This window comes from Triticum aestivum, chromosome 2B (assembly GCF_018294505.1).
Source record: "Triticum aestivum cultivar Chinese Spring chromosome 2B, IWGSC CS RefSeq v2.1, whole genome shotgun sequence".
NCBI lineage: Eukaryota > Viridiplantae > Streptophyta > Magnoliopsida > Poales > Poaceae > Triticum > Triticum aestivum.
This window is the reverse complement of record NC_057798.1, coordinates 3183240-3190871: the sequence shown is the minus strand read 5'-3', so window position 1 is coordinate 3190871 and position 7632 is coordinate 3183240. Positions and strand designations below refer to the sequence as shown.

At 41.6% G+C, this 7632-nt stretch overlaps 1 pseudogene; it reads left to right on the top strand.

Annotated features, from left to right (window-relative positions):
* The first annotated feature begins 1264 nt into the window (after window positions 1–1264).
* Window positions 1265–5170, top strand: LOC123047644 (disease resistance protein RGA2-like; annotated as a pseudogene).
* The last annotated feature ends 2462 nt before the right edge of the window (window positions 5171–7632 follow it).

Sequence of the window (7632 nt, the reverse complement as noted above, 5' to 3'; positions counted from 1 at the left end):
ACAAATTTATAAAAATGTACAAAATAACTAAAAACATGTTCCAAAATTTAAAAGTATTTTGGATTAAAAACATATTCAATAATTAAAAATAAATCATAAATCTTATAGAATGTTAGTGAAATAAACAAATGTTGTGAATTTTGAAAAAAAAAGGAATTCAAGGCTCTTTGTCTGTATTGGCTTTATCATCATGCTTGGGCATGGACTTAGTTAGCTCGTTTTTTCCGCGAATACACAAAAGATTTGCATATCATTGCATTCATAGAAGGTGGGTTTTAGGAAATTCCTGAATGGATGCCAGAGTATGTTTCTCCGAAAATCTCGTGCGCAGTGAGCCAGCCCAATCAGTGATCGTGCCTTTTTCCTGCCTTAATTTGGCCTAGTTTTTATTTCGGAGAAATATTATATTTAATAAAAAAAAGTAATTAAAATATTACTTACAAATTAAAAAATTCACATGATTTTTTAAAATAACATTCACAAATTTAAAATTGTACAAAATAACTAAAAGCATGTTCCAAAGTTTAAAATATTTGTTGATTAAAAGCATGTTCAAGACTTTAAAAATAAATCATAAATTTTAGAAAATGTTAATGAAATTTAGAAAATGTTGCAAATTTGAAAAAAATCAAGGCTCTTTGTCTGTATGGCTTCTATATGCGCAAAAGATTTGTGCATGATTGCACTGATAGAAGAAGGGTGTTAATTAGAAAATTCACGCACACAAACCACGTTCACAACAGAATGGTGTGTGCGTGCGCCGTAGAGCGGCCATCACGGCCTCTCGGGGTACATAGGCTACGTCTTAGTAACAATGCGTCGACCCCGGGTGCGCCAGTGCGGAAACAATGATTTTAGTGTGATCTATATTAGCTATAATAATTTTAGTGAATAGTTTAACAAGTCCCTTATGTTGACTTTAGGTGGGGAAACAATGTATATGAAGATGTGGGCCTAAGCTACTCTCGGAATCCTTATGATTTTATTTTCTTATATAAAATTGCTCTTGTATATTAAAAGGAGTTTACATTTCTCTAAAACATTTGAGAAAATGTTCACCAAAGTTTTTACAAATGTCTTTGATCTCTTTAAAAACAAACGATCATGTTGGGGGCCGGTTGGAGAGCCCACGTACAAAATCACATCGGCCCTGCAACAACACAGTTACAGTTACAGCCAGCACCCACCCCCACCGTTCCTCCTCGTCCTCTCCTTTCCTCTGCTCTCGACAGCCTAAAAAAAATGCAAGACCAAGCGCGGTGAGATGGACACTGAACGCAAGACCAAGCGCGGTAAACTCTTTCATTGCTCTGAACCACGAAAGCTTGAGTTTAATAGGGCTGATTTCTCTCAAAGGATAAAGGACATTGTAAAGAAACTGCAACTTATGCGTAATGAGGTTAAAAATATTCTGAATACTTGTGGTCATAGAACTGTCCCAAACATTACCCAGAATCGTCCCGTCACCACATATCAGAGTAGAGCCAAAATTGTATGGGAGGGACCGTGTCATGTATAGCATTATACATGATATCACCAAGGGTCAATATTGCGACAAGGATCTAACTGTGCTTCCGATTGTCGGTCCGGGGGGAATGGGGAAGACAACTTTGATACAACACATATACCGCAACCAACAAGTGCAGAATCATTTTCAAGTCATGATTTGGATATGTGTGTCATTGGATTTCAATTTGGATAAAGTGCTAGAACAGATTAAAAGATATACCCCGACAGTCAAAAGTGAAAATGAGTATAGTACAACTGAAGAGCTGATTGAAGAGAGATTAAAATCTAAAAGGTTCTTACTTGTATTGGATGATATATGGCAGATCAACAATGAGGATGACTGGGTAAAATTAGTGTTGTTACTCAATCAATCACGAGAAAAGGGTTGCATGATTCTAGTTACAACTCGGTTTCAAGGAATAGCACAGAAGGTTAAAACAATTGGCCATTCTATAGAACTGAAGGGTTTAGAATCTAAAGAGTTTAGGAAGCTATTCCTTGCATTTGTGTTTGGCGATGAGCATTGTGCAAGGGATAAACATTTTTTGCTTGAAACTGGAGATAAGATAATGGAAAAACTAAAGGGCTTCCCTCTTGCAGCAAAGACTATTGGTAGATTAATGAGTAAAGAACTTAGTTTGAGTCATTGGAAAAGGGTCCTAAAAAGTAAAGAATGGGAGAAGCAGAATAATGACAATGAAATTATGCCTGCTATGAAGCTTAGTTATGACTTTCTCCCTTTTCAGTTGCAACAATGTTTTTCCTATTCTGCATTATTTCCCAAAGATTATCGGTTCAAAAGCCATGAGCTCATCAGCCTCTGGATCGGACTAGATATTTTGGTACCTGATCAACAAAATCAAACATTTGAAGACATAGGTTTGAGCAATTTAAATGAGTTAGTAATCCATGGATTTTTCAGAGAAGAGGAAACTGATGGTGATCGGCGGTATATTATGCATGACCTACTGCATGATTTGGCATTGAAGGTTGCATCTCATGATTGTCTTAGTTTATGTCTCCCTAATGTTGGATCAGTAGAAGTTCAGCCATCCACCCGTCACTTGTCTATAATCACAGAGTACTTGGGTAAATATGATGCAGTGTCCGGTGAAAAATTAAAGAGTGAATTGGAAGAACTAAAGACAAGATTGAAGGTTGAACATTTGCAAAGTTTGATATTACTTGGAATAGTGGATGAAAATTCTGCCAAGATACTTGATGATTTTTTTGGGGAAGCAAATGCTCTTCGTGTTCTTTATTTGCCTGATATGATGTGTCCCATGGAGTCCATGTTAAATAATTTTTCCGGACTTGTCCACCTACGATGCCTATGTCTAGGAACTTGGGACAGCCTGATGCATTTGCCACTCAACATCTCTAAGTTTTATCATTTAAGGATCCTAGATCTTGAGTTGTGGCATGGAAGTCGTAATTTGCCTGAAGACATGAGCAACCTTACCAAATTATCCCATTTTTACACCCCAAGTGATGATCAGCTTCATTCTGATATTTACAATGTGGGAAAACTCAGAGTCTTGGAGGAGTTAAAAGTATTTCAAGTTAATAAAAAACATAAAGGTTTCGAACCGAAGCAATTAGGGCATTTGACCAAGCTAAGGGAGCTTGGCATCTACAACCTTGAGAAAATACATAAAAAGGAAGAAGCAGCTCAAGCAAAACTGGTAGAGAAAACTACTTGAGGAGGTTAACATTGAACTGGGATAGTGAGAGATCTAGAGTTGAGCCTGGTGTGGAAGCAGTTGTTCTTGAGAGTCTTCGACCACATGAAGATCTTCAAGTGTTGTGTATTAGAGGTCATGGAGGCCCATCTTGTCCAACATGGCTCGGTGATGAGCTCGTTGTTGAAGCTCTGAAATCCCTTTGCCTTGTTGGTGTTTCTTGGAAATTTTTCCCTTCTTTAGGAAAGATGCGGGATCTTCGTGAACTAAGGTTGGAGGATACTGCCAGACTGAAGGAGTTTATTATTGAGAAAAGCTTTCACATGCTAACAAAGCTTGAACTCATTGGCCTAGCAAGTTTTGAGAAATGGGTCTTCCCAACTGAACAAGAGTCTTCTGTGGGTGGAAACTTGTTACCACCGGATGCTCATATGTTCCCTCTTTTGCAAGTGTTGATTATTAGAGGTTGCCCGAAACTCTTAGGGTTGCCTTTCTCAAGCCTCATTGTTTCCCCAGATTGGTTCCCCAAACTACAAGAGCTCGAGGTACTGAACTGCCCACAATTCTCATCACTGGTTCTCATCTCCTGGACTGAAAGTATGCGTCGTGTTACGATGGATGGTATCAAGCTACTAAGGAGGTTTGCATACTCAAAAGCATCCGATGGTGTGGAATTGTCAATTATTGGAAATGATGCTCTGCATAGCTTAGACCAAGTGTTAGTTTTCGATAAAGAAACATGTCTTGAGAAGCTGAGGCTCATTAGTTGCCCACCTCTAGAGTTGAAGCACCTTCTGATGCTAACCTCGTTGAAGACATTGACTGTAGAAAGTTCAGATGGTCTGGTTGAACCACTAAAACGTCAGGGTGAGGTGGAATGGCAGCTCCCTGTTGAGTGTATTGAGATCAACCGCTTAAATGGTAATAGTGGGAAAGAACTGACAGCGCTCCTTCCCCACCTCCCAAGGCTCTCTAAATTGGAAATAATAGAATGTAAAAACATAAAACAATTGGTTGTGGGGGTGGATCTGCAACAAACAACACCAGTAACATCAGAGATAGAGGAAGATGAAATAACAGCAGCAGAAGAGGAAAATGATGATGGGGTGCTGCTCTTACCAATTCAGCTTTGCGACTCATTACGGGAATTGGAGTTTGATGGCTGCTCAGAGATGGTCCTGGTGGACCCACCAACTCATGTTCCTGGAGGAGGATGGCTCCAAGCCTTGCGATGCGTCCAAAGATTAAGAATAGAAGGCTCCACAAAGTTTCTATCCACCTTCTTTTTTTCATGTCACATGTTCCCTTCCTCCCTGCAGTTCCTGAGTCTCAAGGAAGTGGAGGGATTGGGGACACTGGAACCCCTCTCAAACCTCTCCTCTCTTACCAGATTAGAATTGTGGAATTGCGGAAGGGATCTGAAATGTCAGGGCTTGTGGTCTCTCCTTACCACCGGGGGTCAGCTCAACGAACTAAAAGTCTTAGGCAGCCCTAGGTTCTTTGCTGCTTGGGATCCCAATCCCAAACTAGCGCTGGACGACGTTGGAGGAGAAGAGTGGCGGGAACAACTTGCTTCATCAACACTGCGGGGGCTCTGCACCGATTATGCAACGGGGCTCCTTACTGCACCCATCTGCAGCTTCCTCTCTTCCCTCACTGAACTGGAACTTTTGGGGTATGGATTCGAAGGGATGGAGCACTTCAGCAATGAGCAAGAGGACGCCCTTCAGCTCCTCTCCTCCCACCAGCAACTTAAGTTTTCGAATTTCCACAATATTCAGCAACTCCCTGCAGGGCTCCGCAACCTTACCTGCCTCAAGTTATTATCAATCCGAGTATGTCCAGCCATCTCGTCCTTGCCCAGCGATGGCCTCCCCGAATCACTGCAAGAGCTAAATGTCGAATTCTGCTACAACCAGGAGTTGAAACAGCAGTGCAGGGAGTTAGTGGGAACCATCCCAAAAGTCAGTATACGCTAATCCAAGGTAACACAAACATACTTTCTTATGTTTTTCCACTTTGCCCTTTTCCTGCAAAATCCTGACTAACAACACTGCGTTTGTTCCCATCCACTGCAGGAAAAATGCCTTGGAGTTCCCTTGTACATTCTTCTAGCCTTGTAGAGCTCTTCCCTTTCCATGCATCCACCGTGCAGGAAAATGCCTTGGGAGTTCCCTTGTACATTTTTTCTAGCCTCGTAGAGCTCTACTCTTTTCATACAAACACACTTGCGGCATGAGGGTTTTGTGGTCGTCATCTTCCTTCCTGTACATAAATCTGGTAAGTACATCTGAACTGGAATTTTACTCCTGTTGTACCATATCAACTATATCCACTTCCAATTATACTTGCTGCAAAAAAATATGCTCCAGCTATATTAGATATATATTTTCTTCTCAATGGTAGTTAAAGTATTTAAGATTTGCGTCTCAACGCCCCTTGTCTTTCCACAAGTCTAGAAAACCAACGTAATTATCTACTGTGCCTTCTGCAAGCCTCTCCTTTTCCTCCCAGATGTAATTACAAACATAACCTGTGTTTATTATATGTGGCTATGCGAAGGTGTTTATTTGATCTAATAGGCTTCTTCATATTTTGCTGTTAAATTTTGATTGTGGTCATTCATCAAGGTTTCTGTTCATCAAGACGTGCTAGTCTACTTCCCATGGGAATAAATGGGAAGGTTGTCAAATTTTCCATACACTGCTAGTTGCTATCAGTACGGCGTGTTCTTGCATTTCTAATTCCTGGTGGATGGCTGTTCAGATGTTCTACATTGCTAAAAAAAATCATACACTGTTGCATTCCTATCAGTACCACTTGTGTTAACATTTTGTCCAAAAACTCACGAAGACTTGGTGGTGTACCTGGAAAGTTCAGTTTTAAGGATCAAATGATCATGATGGCATAATTATGGGAAACGATGAGCTTCCAGATCTATAAGTCTCCATACCATAGCAGTGCACACATGGAGCCAATTCAGATGTGGGCACTAGTAACAGTCTGAAGGTACATCAGCCTGAAAGTATAGCTCATATTCGGGCTTAAACAGTGAATTTGCATAACGTGTAACAGTGGGGGTATTGCGTTGCTGGGCATGTGCAATTTCAGGGCCTATGGTACTTCTTGGTTCACTGTTCCGAGGAATATCATGAAGAGATTCAGGATACACTCATAAGCCATACCAAAATACAGTTTCCATGTAAGTATCATATATATTAAATTCACAAGGCTTTGTTAACGAGAAAAAATAGAGAATGTGCCAGAGAGATAAATTATGTTGATTACAACCAAATAACTAACTTCTATGTTTCTGCAGTATGCATCAAACTGGGAGAAGGAAGCAGTTAAATAGCTTGATTATAGATGCCATATGTGAAGATGATCATGATTCTTCAAGGGTTAAGTCTTGGACTCCCGAGTCAGGTATGTTTCTGAACAGCTTCAAACTATTCTTCATCATAACTTCACATGATCATGATTTACAAGTACTGATGCAGTGTAGCTATTATTGGTCAAACTACATGTGTGTAGGGAAAATCTTGACATACAACAGTACACAGATAGATATGAGGCTCACAATAATATGATACTATCTTACAGGCCCAGATCAAGTCTCAATGGAAGTGGGCAGATTTATCTGCAAACGTACCCAAAGTTTGGGGCAAAACTGGTGGATGGCACCAGCCTAGATGTGGATGTCATAGTAGTATCCCCCAAGGCTCAAATCAAATTGGTGTTGCAGGAAACATGTGGAAGGTGACCCGTGTTGCGGCTGCGGCATTGTGCAAGAAAAAGAAAATGCCAAGGTCAGGTCTAAATATTCAGATATGCTTGATTTTAATCGCATGGAGAGATGATGCCTTTTGTACTAACAAGCAACTCCTCTGTGCAGGTCAAAATGCAGCTGACAACCTCTTATCCCTGAAAATTGGCACTGCAAAGGTAAGGAGGAGATTATGCATGCATGTCTACTCTGAGTAGAGGGACACTATGTATAGTATAATCAGCTAATGGAATGGCTGGTCAAATTTTGCAGGTGTGAGTAATTGGAGAAAGTTTAGATGCCGCTGAACACTTTGGGGCACTGAAAGGAACATGGTACTCACTGCTCCGGCCAAGAACGGTACAGAGGGGCTGCTATAAACCTGCTCGATGACTCCAGCAATGCATGTGCCTTAAAATACTGTAGAACGTTTATTCGTGTGAGGTAAATCGGCCCTAGTGAAGTCATGCTACTAGTCCGCGGATCGACGGTGGCCCCTCATTCCTCCCCCTCCTCCCCCCGCGTCGCCTCCCCGAGCGGGGCGACCGGGGGATCTCGTCGCCCCCTCCCAGCCCCCCCTCCCCCTCCTCCCCTTCCGCCGCCGTCGGCCTGGGCCACCGGGCCTTGCCCGCGTGGTGCCGGCGGCGGCGGCCCCGGCCTTTCCCCCCCGCTTGG